We start from the raw sequence: 15299 nt of genomic DNA, 5'->3' as shown, positions 1-15299 counted from the left end.
ACGATTCGTCACACAATAAGTGTTCTGGTTTAAAAAAAAAAAAAGAACAGGGGTCAGTTACACATGTTGTGGTGACATTTAAAATTCAGGTACTCCATGCAAAAATTTCACTTAAAAAAAGAATCTCATGGAGTGCCTGGGTGGCTCAGTCGTTAAGCGTCTGTCTTCGGCTCAGGTCATTATCCCAGGGTCCAGGGATTGAGCCCCACTTTGGGCTCCCTGCTCGACAGGAAGCCTGCTTCTCCCTCTCCCACTCCCCCTGCTTGTGTTCCCTCTTACACTGTGTCTCTCTCTGTCAAATAAATAAATAAAATCTTAAAAAAAAAAAAAAAAGAATCTCAGTTTCAGTTCTGGATAAAGATGGGTAAGCACACCCCCTACCCTGTGTTTTATACTGAATGCAGCAATAAAACCTGGCCAGAACGTATGGAGCAGTGATTTGAGGAATGTGAAAAGTAAATACCAGCAGGCAGAGTGAAGAAGACGACCAGAATTCAGAACGTGCAGTGAGGTCACCATTGCTTTTTCTTCTGGGGCCCTCTCTCCTGGCCCCTCCTCAAGGCAGCCACATACTAGAAGTGGGCATCGGCACAGACCACAAGCGTCAGGAGAAGCCCCCTCATTCAGGCTCCAGCAGGGAAGGGGTCTCCTAATGCTCAGAGAGAGTGGGGAAAATCCCCCATCTTGTCCTGTCTTTTTTCTTCCTTTTTGCCATTCTAGCATCCCAGCTCCTGGGCAATCCCACTGCAGTGGTAGAAGCCAAGCGGAGAGCCACAGGCACCTAAAACTCTGAGGAAAGGGAAGCTTACTCTTCGATCTGTGGCTGTGACCCCAAGAGGATGGGGTGGGTCCCCGGTATTTTCTCTCTCCTTCTCCCACACCTTGGCCTTAGACTCAGGCACAGTTACCAGAAGTATGTAGTAAAACACCAGGCACAGCAGAGGTAACAAAAGCCCAACCTTTCCGGCCAGAGGTTCAGAAACCACAGGGAACTGGGTAATACTGAGGAAATCGTGGAAAAGGAAGGCAACCCCATAAAGTGGTTTATGAAGTCTGGGGCTCACCCCTGAAATGTAGGAACATGGATCTGACCCCAGTTAGCATATCAAAGGCTCTGGGAACCCAGGTGACAGACCTTTGCAGGGTCCCAGACTGGACAATGGGTGGCATGCATGTGGGACAGATTGGAAAAAAAAAAAAAACATCGCGAAGGCTTTAAAAACAGGACTGATATTGAAATCACAATCCCCAGAAGGCCGGCTGAAATTTGAGGCCTGGATCCAACCAGACTGTCTGGGAAAACAAATATATCAACCTTATCTATAGTATTTAAACATGACTCAGACTCATAATATAATATACAAAATGTCCAGGATATAACCCAAAACTACTCAGCACATGGAGAATCAGGAACATCCCAATTGGTGTGGGGGAAAAGACAATCCCCAGATGCCAATGCAGGCATAACATAGATGTTGGAATTATTTGACAAAAACTTAAAAGCAACTATTATAGAAATACTCCAAGAAGTAAGAGCGTACATCTTGAAACGAGCGGAAAAATAGAAAGTCTCAGCAAAGAAACGGGAGATATAAAGAGCCAAAAGGACATTTTAGAACGGAAAAATGCAATAACCCAAACAAAAATCTCAGCGAATGGACTCAGCCGCAAAATGGATAGGACACAAGAAACAGTCTGTGAACTTGAAGATAGATCTACAGGGAGTATCCAATCTGAACAACAGAGAGAAAAAAATGATTAGGGAAAAAAAAAAAAAAGAAGAAGAAGTGAAAAGAGCCTCAGGGAACTGTAAGGCAATATCAAGAAGTCCAGCTTCTAGTCACTGGAATGTCAGAGGAGGAAGAGAAAAAAATGCAGTGCAGGGGAAAAATATATATATATAGATATATCTAGATATATATGCAGATATATCTAGATATAGATATCTAAATATAGATATATATTCTATTTAAAGATACAATGGCTGAAAGAGGCCCAAATTTGACAAGAGTTATAAACCTAAAGACTTAAGAAGCTTGGCAAGCCCCAAACAGACTCAAAGAAACCCATGTCCAGACACATCACACTCAAATTATTCAAAACTAAACACAACAAAAGCAGAGTCTATTAATCTTGTGATGGCCTCAGTAGTAGGCCAGAGTCCGAATGGCAAGGTGGGAAAAGCAGAGTCCATCCCACAGGGGCCTCTTACCATGAGGTCCCGTCCCTGTGAAGGCCCAGTCCCACCTCTCCAAGTCCATCTGCTACATGCCTCTGGCAACAGACAGCACACATGCTGAAGCCCAAATCCAGAGCAGCATTTTGAATCCTTTGCCCATCAATCTGCCACCTCTGCATCATTACACAGAGTGTAGGCCAGGAGGCAAGGGAACCAGAAATCAAATCAGCTCTGACAAGAAAAAATGCACTATAATTCAAGCAGGCCCTGAACTTTTAGGAAGGAATTAAGGACAAGAAAGAATAGATGCTCAGCTCTTGATTTAATCTCTAAGTTATCCCGGTAAGTTGGAAAGACATGCCAAACAAATTTGAGCTGGGTTTTGTTCTTCAACTGACATCTTTAAATTCCCCACGTTTTTCTGTGTATGTCAAAATAGTTCAAGTTTGCATGAGATTGGAATGCACAAGGGAATGGCTAAAAGAATAAAACATAATGTATTTTAGGTTTTTATCATAGACAGTAGAAAGAGAAGCCAAATTCCTGGATAGACCCAATGCAATACAAAGGTTCTCATTTGTTTCCATGATGTCGAAACTATATAGCATCTGCATACATAGTAGGAACTCAAATGTCAAATCATGTTTCTCACTGTGGTATCACATCAACCAGGAAAGGAGGAAGGAGTTTCATTTGTCTTATGAAAGTAAGATTATATAAGAAAGTTTGCCTAAGAAAGCAAATAGGAACTTAGAAACAACATGAATCACATTTTTCAGGATCCTCTCTTTCACTCACTACCTCTGTCTCTCTTTCTCTCTCTCTCTCTCTCTCACACACACACATACACATATATAAATGCACACTTCCACATATGTGCACACCCTATTCAAATCACATAGGGGACCCAGACTTTCTGGAATTCAAAATCCTAGAAGCTTAACATCATCTGAATCAACATCAATCTGCTAAGAGCTCATGGACTTGCTCCAGTTAGAAAACATCTCCCCCAAACATTTACCAGTTCCTGAATCATCAGCCTCAGGATGGAAGTTCTGCAGCACCCCCATAAACCCATTTCAAGGATCCTTGCATCCTGAGTAGCTGCCAAGGCCAAAGGAGAAGTAGAGTTAGCAGAGGTTGCGGGGGGTGGAGGACAGGAAAACCACTAGGATGGAGGGAAAGGAATTGAGAAGGGAAGAGGGGAATGGGGGTTATGAGAGGAAAGAGGCGATGTGCCCCCAATCCTTGCACAGCCATCTCCATCCTCCCCACAAGGTCACCTGGAAATCAGGGTTGTCCATAAGGGATGCCCAAGGCCTCTTTGGTGGCTCTCAGCTCACCTCAGTCCTCAAGCCTCAGGCCAAACCACAAGTCTCCCCATGGGCTCCCTCACTGTGATCCCAAAACCGCCAGTCACATCCATGCAGATGCCCCATTAGCCTCTCAGCCTCAGAGAGGCTCTGTGGCACAATGTTGCACAGAAACACAGAAAGTCTGTCAATGGTAAAGCTCAGTGCTGCTCAACCGTTTTACAGGGAAAGTGTTTTAGTTCTAGAGTCTAAACAAGATGTGATTTTCATTACCAAAGAGAATTAAAAATGCGTCACCCAGAGTCACCAAGTGCGGGGGAAGAGGGATCATGGCAGAAAGGATGCATCCCAGAGGCCACACCCGAGCAGCTGAATCACAGATCTTCAGCACCCTGCAGCCACCCGAAAGGCTGACACGTGGAACAGCAGCGTCGTGTGGCACAGCACATAGGTGGGGAGCAAGACCTTCCCTGGAAATCAGTGGTAGACTCTGGATGGTGCTTGAATAGTCTCCTTTGAGAAAGGATATAAACAAGCAAGACATAAGGTGTTCTGCCGTGAGTAGGACAGCCCAGGGCAGGTAGAAGGAAAACAGCACAGCAGAGCCCAGGATGCCAGCCAAACCACCCACCATTTACCACATGGCTCAAGGGCATCATCAGTGTCCTGATGAGGGTATCACCTCCCATTGAATATAAGCCATCAGTCGCACACAATTACGTGTGTGTGTGTGTGTGTATGTGTGTATGTATGTCTCAGTTTTCAGTATATTTTCATTCATTGTTAACTCTTTTGTCACTTTAAAAGTGTCCATATTGCCACTCTCTGGCCCTTTTGATTGTGATATAGCATGAGGTAGCCTGAGTGAATCCTACTGACAATTAGAGATAAGACTCCAGTTCTGAGACATTCCTCTCATGATTCTATACTTACAGAACATTCTTCAGTCTGAATGCACTGTAAGTTATAGCGCCTGACAAGTAGAAGCATCCCAATAAATGTTTCTTTGTCATCTGTGGGAAGCTGCCAGAGTATAAAACAAGGCAGAGCAAGCTCGCTGGACAACTCTGGAACCAAAAGCACTTAAGCTTCAAACCTAAATGGAAGGAAAGATCTACAATCTTTATCACTAAGCGGCCCTTTTCAGGAACATGAAGAATTGCTGAAAGAAGCAGACCTTTTCAGAGGTCAATCATTATTGGGTTTGCCACCGTGGAACTCTCTGGACTCAGAGCTCTCTGATGAATGAGAGTGCGAATCCCTGAGGTTAGAAGTGAAACTGTCAAAGTGGCAGCCAACCCTGGCCCAGTCACCTTTTCTCACTTCAGACTGGAAATAACAAGAGTAAAGGGGACAAATTGTGCAAATAAATATAGCAGATCTAAGCTGATGAAAATTTTGACCATGTGTCTTAATGGTCTGAGAAAAGAGGACTAACGGTCCTTATGTTAAAGAAAAACAAACAACCTGAAAGAGCTTACAAACAAACATGTTATAGAATCCAGAAGACAGAAACTCTTCTAGCTTTAAATTTTACCTGTTTCATCCTTGTAGAGAATCACTGTATTCAAAGAGAACTTAAAAAAATAAAATAAAAATAAATAAATAAATAAATAAATAAGAGAACTCAAGGATGAGCTAGAGCAACTCCTTTATATTATAATTGACAAAAATCAAGCTTGGAGAGATGCAATGGCATACCAATGTTACATAGGTAGGAGGAGGTGGGCTGGCTCAGAGCTAGGCCTCTAGGCCACCAGTCCGATACTTGCTCTGCTACTCCGTGCTGCCATCCCAGGTCTCAGAGTTCTCTCTTCCCCATACCTAGTTTTCCTGTTAATATAGATATTATATGTTATTTTAATCCACTGAAATTTTGAGGATGTTTGTTACTGCAGCATACCCTATCCTGTCCTGACTGATACAGGAACCTAAAAGGCACTGGGTAAAAGATGGTTATCATTGTTATGTACCCATCCCCACTGAATCCTCCCAATGCCACAACATCAGAGATTGAATGGTAGGCTAGAAGAGATCGTTGGTTTTATGGACACTCTCAGGGAAATAAGGAAAGAAAAGACATGGAATCAAAGACAATTCGCTGCCAAGACTCAGGGAAGTTAGGAGATGCTCAGATAAAGACCACAAGGACCTTCTTAGGATCTTATAGGACCTTCCTGGATTACAAAACAAACCCTACTCTCTGGTCTGTTCCCTAAATGCCTCCTGTCCTGAACATACCTTTTTTGTCCTACCCACAATTCTTTCCTTTATTCACTAATCAGTTCAAATTCCACTTATTTAGTCCCACATACTTCCCCCAAATTTCCTAACCACTCAAGCCTTTACTATGTGCAAAATAAACTATGCAAAACAGTTTCTTCAACAAGAATTATTGCTTGTACTTCTCATTTTATACTTAATCAAATGTTTGGTGTAATCTGTTTCAAGTATGTTGGTCTGGTTTCTCTAATCGGACTACAAACCTGTGAGAACACAAGGTGTCTTACTTCTTTTACAATCCACCACAGAAATGATTCCAAGGAACATTTTCACATTGATTTAAATGTGAAGGGAAGAACATGATATATTTCTTGGGACTGAGGACAAATTTTTTATTACTTTGGATGAAAATAGGGAAATGCACTAGCTGGGCTTTATAGTAATACCTTAATCCAGCTAAATATAAATACTATTTATTTATTTAGATGGAAATAAGTTATTATCTACCTTAAATGTTTTCTTTAAAGATTTTATTTATTTATTAGAAAGAGAGAGAGCATGAGCGGAATAGGGGGGCAGAGGGAGAGGGAGAAGACCGCCCACTGAGCAGGGAGCCTGCTGTGGGGCTCGATCCCAGGACCTGAGATCATGACCTGAGCTGAAGGCAGACGCTTAATCAACTGAGCCATCCTGGTGCCCCAACCTTAAATGTTTGATAGATAAAAAGGGTAATAACTATTTACATAGTTATAAAATCTAAGCTATACCTGTACATATTCTATACCTTGAAATCACCAAGTTAGGTTTTAGCCAAACCTATTTGTTAAGAAGAGCACAGAGCTTTTCTACTATACTGAAAGTTTGTTTTCATTATTCCAAAGAGGGTTGGCATGTAACCTTGAAACTATAAATACTTGCCACTATAAATTTGATTTGTTAAACGCAGAACAATTAATTGTTGGCATAGAGGTGAAAACTCCGCGTGTCGTAAGGGCTGATCCCACAAAGCCTTGCAGGGATGCACCTTCTGATCGTAACTGCCCTGATCTAGTTCCCAACATTCTACCTGCCACAACTATGCTGTGTATACTCTCTTACAGGTAAATAAATGCATTCCTCCTTGTAGGAATTTGTTTTACAAATAAAGTAACTCCAACATACTATAAAACATGGTGCACAATTTTTATCTCCTTCAACATATATTATAGCAGAAGCACTCTTAACCTCTCTACCAAACCAACCTGTCAGATCAGCTGACCCTCAGCATCCTCTCTATCTGTGCTCTGGTGCTGCTACTAGTTTAGTTATATTTTCCCCAGGAGTCATTTGGTTTGTTCCCAAACCAGTTTCTATCAGTTGTACAAGTTATTGAAATTCTATAATTTAATTGAAGTTTAGGTAAACTGATGAAATCTGTGCACATAAAGAAAACCAAGTCAGTAAAAGTTAGGCGCTATTTTTAAATGCTGCTACATGAGGTATGAGTGAAGTCACTGTAAGATAGAAGAACAAAATCACTGAATTCTAAAGGTGTTCTGCATGTGGGTTGCTTCACAAGTGTTAAGTTCTTGCTCTACTTTGAAGAAACCAAAATTGGAAATGAGTGATGTAGCTGAGAAGGGTGTTTTGCAAGACCAGAACTCCAGCCAGGGGCCATACTCACAACAAAAGACTGGCAAATGAATGTACATGCAGGTTTTGAGTTAAAACAGACAGTGTGTATACTTTTTGTTAATCACTGCTTTAACTACCTTCTACCTAACTGACCAATGACTGCCAACTGGTGACTTTCCATTAGAGGCTTCTACTCACCTTGCTAATTGAATGGTTGTAGAGATTCCACAAGCGCACAGAGACAGTGCCCTATTACTATCAATCAACTTAGAAAGATGCTAGACTAATGTCAGTGTGTAGCTGGAAAAATACATAGAGTAGGACTGTGGATAAGCAGAAGCGTGGAAGAGATGACCATAACTTCCATTATGTTTGTTTCTCAAGAAGCCATGAAGTTGTCTGCCTTTAAAAATATTTTTTTAACATTCAACGTTTTTATGACATAAAATGAGCACTTATTTACAAATGAAGTAGCATAAAAATCAATAGCAGGGAGGAGCCATTGGCTACTATTGTGAAAACAAAACATGGCTCTTCTCCAAGGTACAGCTTCAGGAGCCCAAGGAGGGCCGAACTGGCCATCAGTAGGATTGTACACCTCAGTATCCCATCTCCCACCAGGCCAGGCCTGGTGTGGTCCGGACTCAACCAGCTGTTGGGCTGGACTCCCGGCTCCATCTCCTGAGGGCTCAGCCCAGCCAGCAGCGAGGTGATTCCAGGAGACAAAACCCATCACAGTGGGGCAGCTCTCAGTTAACGGTGAACACTAGTTGCCTAAGCTTCTACACCACGTTTAGGAATCAGCCATCCCAATCACAGTGGACAAGTCTTACCCCAGCACTCACGCCTCCCTGAGAGAGGGAGGGGTCCTTCGCAGGAGGCCCGGGGTAGCTGAGGCAGAGGTATCTGTATTCTGCAAACTCCTATGACTGATTCTGATCCACTCCCAGATTAAGAATTTAGGGCTCCGTGAGGCCCACGCTCCCCCTGAAATCAACCACAAACAAATGTGTATGCAAACAGAGGTTCACTATTCTAGAATGCCTGTCCCTCATCTTCCATCGAGTTGTTTTCATCAAATTTTGAAACTCCTGTCTACACAGTCCACAGGAAATTCAGGAAGAAACTGAACATAAGAATTCCCTGCACAGAGCCTCCCTGTTGTACTCTCCTTCTCCCTCTAATTTTTTTCCACCAAACTCCAATCTGCTATTTCTCCACTTCTATTTTTAAATTGAAAAATTTTGGTTTCAAAATAACTATAATCTAAAAACTCCTCAAATAAAAGACACAGAAAATTAAATTTCCAACCTCCCTTACCCACCTCTCCCATTCTTATATGGTTTTGTTCTTTAAAAAAAAAAATGGGGGAGGGGGGCGCCTGGGTGGCTCAGTCGTTAAGCGTCTGCCTTCGGCTCAGGTCATGGTCCCAGGGTCCTGAGATCGAGCCCCACATCGGGCTCCCTGCTCCACGGGAAGCCTGCTTCTCCCTCTCTCACTCCCCCTGCTTGTGTTCCATCTCTCGCTGTGTCCCTCTCTGTCAAATAAATAAAATCTTTTAATAAATAAATAAATAAATAAATAAATAAATAAATAAATAAATAAAAATTTTTAATAAAAACCTTAAGAGCACTTTTGATCTGTTTTTCCTATTAAGCTAATGACTTGACCAAACCTATGTGCCTTTATTTTAATTATCTGCATCCTCGCTTGACTATATTTTTTAAAAACAAAATTATACATCGAGATAGTACTCTTTTTTTCCTGTTCCTTGACTCAACATATCACCATAACAAGGAAGGATACAATGTTGTGTGTGTTAAAGAGGCTCCCATCTATGCTAGTGGTTCGGATTTATAAATAAGAACATTCCCTCTCCAGGAGTAAGGCCTAGGCGTTCAGATTTTCCAAAACAATTCTCTGTATCCAGGGTACCCAAATGAAGTCAAACACTTAGGTTCCAAAAGTGGGGTAGCCGTCTGCTCCTGATGGAGGTTAATGTCCTCTTAGTGCACATTAGGTAAATAAGCCATTTTCTTTTACTACTTCTGTACGAAATGAATATTCACTATTCAAAAGAACATTCCCTATCATAATTATACAATCAGTTCAAATTTGTTCTTAAGCACGGCGAAGCATGCTTGAAATTCCAACCTGACAAAAATAGCTAAAATTAACCTTTAAAATAGATTATTTGACTTGGAAAAGATCTAAAAAGCCTTAATATCAAGGCTAAAATCTACAGTAATCCAACATATTTTCCTGAGATCCAGACTTCAACATGGATGCTAGCATAGCACAGAGTAGAAACAATATTAAATCTGACCTCAGCCAACCTGGGTTTTAATCTCTATTTACTTTGAACCAGCTATTTAATAGGGTCCCTCTTAGTGGAATGAAAATAACAACCATCTCACTCATAAGACTGTTATGAGAACCACTTAGGACACTGACACAGCGAGCTTTTGTAAGCGTGGGAAGAGTTGTTTAAAAGTAAGGTATCGGGGGCGCCTGGTTGGCTCAGTCGGTGGAGCATGCGACTCCTGATCTCAGGGTTGTGAGTTCAAGCCCCACATTGGGCATGGAGCCTACTTAAAATAAAATAAAATAATTTTTAAAAAAGGAAGGTATTGGTATAATTGCTGTTCCCTTTAATACAAATGCTCTAGAGAAGCAAACACAATGGATTCCACATTTCTGCTGAACACACCCATCCCCATTAAAAAGCACCATCAGGAGGGGGTTCCAGGAGTCTCCCACGGTTAATATATCTTTATCTGAACAGAGAAAAGCATGTAGTTTACACTGGTCATAAATTCCATGGACTTCTGGGCATTATTTTTAACCGAGATGTAAGTCACATACTATAAGAGTTGCCATTTTAAACAATTGAGTGGTTTTTTTTATATATACAGATTGTACAACCATCACCACTATTTAATTCCAAAATATTTTCATCCCAACAAAAAGAAACTCCATTCCCAGGAGCAGTCATTCTCCATCCCCTCTGCCCACCCCCAGCCTCTGACAACCACTAATCTACTTCCTGTCACTATAAATTTGCCCACTGTGGTTATTCCATTAAAATGGAGTGATGTAATATGTCACATTTTGTGACTGTTTAGTTTCACTGAGCATAATGTTTTCAAAGTTCATCCACGTTGCAGCATATATCAGAACTTCTTTCTTTTTTATATTATACAATAACATAAATAAGATTTTGTCATATGGATATACCACATTTTGTGTATCCATTCATCAGCTGATGGACATTTGGGTTGCTTCCCACTTCTGGCTATTCTGAATAATGCTGCTATAAACATTTGTGTACATGTTTTGTGTGAACGTCTGTTTTCAGTTCTCTTGGGTATATACCAAAGAATGCAATTGCCGGGTTATTTTCAGGAACTCTTGAACCCTACTGTTCACATCAGCAGCCTCTGTGTGAACTCATTTCCATGACAGACAGAAGGCAATAGAGTTCGCCAGGGATCCCAAAAGTCACAGGAGGAAATGAAGACATGCATGAAGGAAAGAGGAGGTTCTGCATGAAGCAATACATTGCTGCTCCCCAAATGCCCTAATAATGCATTTCCCCACCCCATAAAAAAAAAAAAGAAAAAAAGCAGTAGCCATAGTTAGGTTGAGGGGACCAACACTGGACCGAAACTGGCACGATTCTCCTAATAATAAGAACAACCAACATGTAATGAGTGCTTACTATATCCGAGGCACTGTGCTGAGCACATAATATGGATTGTGTAACAGTCAAGAGGATGGAGAAACATGATTTTTTAAAACAAACGCTGATTGCAGCCGATTTTGCCTTCCTACCAGGGTGGCATAATTCATCTCTAGGCCAGGCCTGGAAGGAGAGAGGAAAACAGAAGAAGATAAATTGCCTGAGTAAGAAAATGACATGTATCTGGAATTTGCTGGAAGCTCAAGAGAATAGAGTGGGCAGCGGGGGCTTAAAGCCTTGAAAACAGAAGAAAGGAATTGAAGTATAGACAAGAGAAGACAGGCTCAATGGTGCATGAGTCTAAGAAGAAAATACAGCCAGTAGGAAATCTTCAACAGCCAAGAACACTGTAAGTAATCAATTTTAAGTTGATTTCTGTTTTGAACTGCATTGGTATCTCTCACTATTGCTCTGAGACCTTCAGCAAGGCCTGTGTTGGTGTCACGCTGGGGGAGTAAAGAAATGGGCAGAGCAGACAGGAGAAAGCAGTGGCCTGAGGTGGAGCACTAAGTAGGAATTCAGAGAGAGTGACCTACAAATGTGAGCCTCAGACGTCACCAGAACATTAGAGGGCAGGAAAAGTACTGGACCTCGCATAGCACATGGCTCAAGCCATCTTAAGTATTAAGGGCCAGGACCCCAGAAACTGGAAAAGATGGGGTCAGCTGACTGTCATAATATAGTCTGCCCCAAAAACAGACTTGTGTTAGAAAAGGTGGGTCACCAGCAGTAGCAAACAAACGCCAAGATTTAACTCACTTTAACGTTCACTGCATGGCAATGGCCTTAAAACAAAGACCCTGAAGACTTTATGATGACATTCCTATGAATGGTCAGAGAGGACCAAAGGTTTTTTCTCAGTGTCCCTATTGGAAGGCAAGACCATTCTTCTCATGAAGGTCGTGGTTACCCCCATGTGGAGGTCATAGTTAAGTGGTCTTGAGCCCACTTCCATAGCAGGGGTCAGCAAAGGTTTTCTATAACAAGCCAGATAGTAAATACTTTAGACTGTGAGCCAAGAAGCAGTATCAAGGATATTAAGCACGTACTTACGTAACAAGAGAAAAAAACAAACTTCCACAACATTTTTTTTTCAGGCACGCACGTTCCCAGCTTCCCATTTCTTTTTTTTTAAATTTTATTTTATTATGTTAATCACCATACATTACATCATTAGTTTTAGATGTAGTGTTCCATGACTCATTGTTTGCATATAACACCCAGTGCTCCATTCAGTATGTGCCCTCTTTAATACCCATCACCAGGCTAATCCATCCCCAGCCCCCTCTAGAACGCTCAGTTTGTTTCTCAGAGTCCATAGTCTCTAATGGTTCGTCTCCCCCTCTGATTTCCCCCCCTTCATTTTTCCCTTCCTACTATCTTTTTTTTTTAACATATAATGTATTATTTGTTTCAGAGGTACAAGTCTGTGATTCATCAGTCTTACACAATTCACAGCTTCCACAACATTTTTACTGATGAAACTCAAAATATAACAATTGTGCACAATTTTTTATCATATAGATCTACTAATGAGAAGAATGGAATTTTTTTGGAGAGTTTTTTGCTTCACTGGGGTTTAAATCCTAACATCAAGTCAGTTGCAAATGTTCATTTATAAAAATCACTCTTAGCTCATGGGCCATACAAAAACAGGTACGGGCTGGATATGGCTTGTGACCTCTGTTCTGTCATCACCAATGTCTGAAGCAAAGTCAATGCTGGGTGCTCTGTTCCAAGTTTGTAGTGGAATACCCTGATTTGGAAATCAGACACCTGGAAGGGACTCTGGAGTAACTCTTGAAAGATTCAGATGTTCCTCAAACACAGAGGTCTACCACTGCAATGATTAAAATCATTCAACTGGTATTTATTGAGCACCTACTATGTGCTGGTACTATCAGAGTCATGGCGGACACAGTGGTGAGCCAGACATATGAGTGCCCCACCTTCACAGGGAGTGAGACTGCAAACAGGAAAAAAAGAAAAAGAAGGGCACCTAGTGCCCTTCAGTTGGTGGAGCCTGAGACTCTTGACCTCAGGGTTCATGAGTTTGAGCCCCACGTTAGGTGTAGAGAGTACTTAAACATTTAAAGAATCTTAAAAAAAGAATACAATAATAAATAAATAAATAAATAATAATAAAAATTCTAACAAAAACTTATCTGTTACTGTAAGCTTTTATTTAAGATCTTAAATATATATATATATTCCAGCTCTCTCTCTCTCTCTATATATGGCCGAAAATATTATATATGCTTTAAATTTCAAGAATATTGCTATAAACTTCCCTCTTAGAACTGTTTTTGCTGCATCCCAAAGATTTTGGACCATTATGTTTTCATTTTCATTTGTTTCCATGTAATTTTTTATTTCTTCTTTGATTTTTTGGTTGGACCCATTTGTTGTTTAGTAGCATGTTGTTTAACCTCCATGTATTTGTGGTCTTGCCAGATTTTTTCTTATGGTTGATTTCCAGTTTCATAGTGTTGTGATCAGAAAATATGCATAGTATGACATCAATCTTTTTGAATTTGTTAAGACTTGTTTTGTGGCCTAATGTGTGATCTATTCTGAAGAATGTTCTATGTACACTTGAAAAGAATGTGTATTCTGCTGTTTTAGGAAGGAATGTTCTGAATATATCCCTTAAATCCATCTGGTCCAGTGTGTCATTCAAAGCTAGTTTCTTTGTTGATTTTCTGTTTGGATCATCTGTCCATTGACATAAGTGGGGTGCTAAAGTCCCCTACTATTATTGTATTACTATCAATTAGTTCCTTTGTTTTTTATTAACTGTTGTTTTATGTATTTGGGTGCTCCCATGTTGGGTACATAAATATTTACAATTGTTATAGCTTCTTGTTAGATTATCCCCCTTATTATATAGTTTCCTTCTTTGTCTCTTGTTACAGTCTTTGTTTCAAACTCTATTTTGTCCAATATAAGTATTGCTACCCTGGCTTTCTTTTGACATCCATTTGCATGATAAATGTTTCTCCATCCCCTCACTTTCAACCCTCAGAAAAATCTCAAATAATCAACCTAACCTTACATCTTTAAAGGAGCTAGAAAAAGAAGAACAAACAAAACTCAAAACCAGCAGAAGGAAGGAAATAATAAAGATAAGAGCAGAAATAAATGGTATAGAATCTAAAAACAAACAAACAAAAACCAGTAAAACAGATCAATGAAACCAGGAGCTGGTTCTTTGAAAAATCAACAAAATTGAGAAACCCCTAGCCATACTCATCAAGAAAAAAAAAAAAAGAGAGAGGACTCAAATAAATAAAATCACTAATGAAGGAGGAGAAAGAGCAACCAACACCACAGAAATACAAACAATTATAAGAGAATATTATGAAAAATTATATACCAACAAATTGGACAACCTAGAAGAAATGGATAAATTCCTAGAAACATAGAACCTATCAAAACTGAAGCAGGAAGAAATAGAAAATTTGAACAGACCAATTACCAGCAATGGAATTGAATCAGTAATCAAAAACTCCCAACAAACAAAAGTCCACGACCAGATGGCTTCACAGGTGAATTCTACCAAACATGTAAAGAAGAGTTAATACCTATTCTTCCCAAATGATTCCAAAAAATATAAAAGGAAGGAAAATTTCCAAATCCATTCTATGAGGACAGCATTACCCTGATACCAAAAACAGATAAAGACACCACAAAAAAAGAGAACTACAGGCCAATATCTCTGATGAACACACATGCAAAAATCCTCAACAAAATACTAGCAAACCAAACTCAACAATACATTAAAGAAAATGATTCACCACCATCAAGTGGGATTTATTCCTGGGATGCAAGCATGGTTCAATGTTTGCAAATCAATCAATGTGATACATCACATCAATAAGAGAAAAGGTAAAAAATATATGATCATTTCTATAGATGAAGAAAAAGCATTTGACAAAGTACAACATCCATTCATGATAAAAACCCTCAACAAAGTAGGATTATAGGGAACATACCTCAATATAATAGAGGCCTTATATGAAAAATCCACAGCAAACATCATACTCAATGGGAAAAACTGAGAACTTTTCCCTTAAGTTCAGAAACAAGACAAGGATGTCCACTCTCACTTTTATTCAACATACTACTGGAAATCCCAGCCACAGCAATCAGACAACAAAAAGAAGTAAAAGGCATCCAAATTGGTAAGGAAGAAGTAAAACTTTCACTATTTGTAGAAGACATGATA

General features: G+C 40.2%; 1 protein-coding gene and 1 non-coding gene across 2 annotated transcripts in view; one reads left to right on the top strand and one right to left on the bottom strand.

The window, feature by feature from the left end:
* The window catches only part of METTL24 (methyltransferase like 24), a 95594-nt gene that overhangs the window by 67949 nt on the left and 12346 nt on the right, over positions 1-15299 (bottom strand). The gene's annotated exons all lie outside the window — the stretch shown is intronic.
* Positions 9839-9911, top strand: TRNAR-CCU (transfer RNA arginine (anticodon CCU)). The gene has a single exon. It is a non-coding gene; the product is annotated as a tRNA-Arg (tRNA).

Source organism: Eumetopias jubatus, unplaced genomic scaffold (genome assembly GCF_037043125.1).
Source record: "Eumetopias jubatus isolate StellerSeaLion01/CBP00866 unplaced genomic scaffold, mEumJub1_p1.0 scaffold_6, whole genome shotgun sequence".
In the NCBI taxonomy this organism is placed as follows: domain Eukaryota; kingdom Metazoa; phylum Chordata; class Mammalia; order Carnivora; family Otariidae; genus Eumetopias; species Eumetopias jubatus.
Note: the sequence above shows the minus strand (reverse complement) of the source record. Positions and strands in the feature narration are given on the sequence as shown.